Genomic DNA, 621 nt, shown 5'->3' on the forward strand with positions numbered 1-621 from the left:
CAAATTCGGTAATGATGAGTCGGTATTTACCGATTCATATTTACCGAATCCTTAAATTTGGCCTCCTACATCTCAAATGACTGAATACCGGTCAGTAACAGCAAATTTACCGAGTTTCGGCCATTTACCGACTGGTATTTGGCTACCTACATATGGCCCTGAGTTCAGTCCGCTTTTAAAAGTAATTGTGTCCTGGGCGTTGAGATGCAAAGTCCTTGTGTTGGCCTGTATGGCAGTCAAGGAGTCTTTGATGGGAGCTTGCAGTGGAAGGTTCTTTCCTTGGGATGCGTCAATGAGTTGTGCTGAGCCGGTGCCAATGACGCCACCATTCGCAAACTGTGATGTAGGCATGTGTCTAGTTGGGCCATTTGTCGGCTTCAAGATACGTCACGCTGGTTCGGTTCTTGAAAAGCCACCAAACAGAAGCTGCGATTCACTGTCCTTCATCGAGATGCGTCTAGTCACATTGGCACAGAGGAGCCTGTTGTGTCTCTCTAGCTGAGAATAGTAGGTCAGCCAATTAACCCTCTGAGTTTCTCTGGTGGTCCTGGGTTCAAGGTGTAGCTTTAGTCTGTCTTCCTAAGGCAGCAGAGAAGTCCTTCTAGCAGGCAGAGCAGCAGG

This window comes from Lissotriton vulgaris, chromosome 7 (genome assembly GCF_964263255.1).
Source record: "Lissotriton vulgaris chromosome 7, aLisVul1.2, whole genome shotgun sequence".
Taxonomy (NCBI): Eukaryota; Metazoa; Chordata; class Amphibia; order Caudata; family Salamandridae; genus Lissotriton; species Lissotriton vulgaris.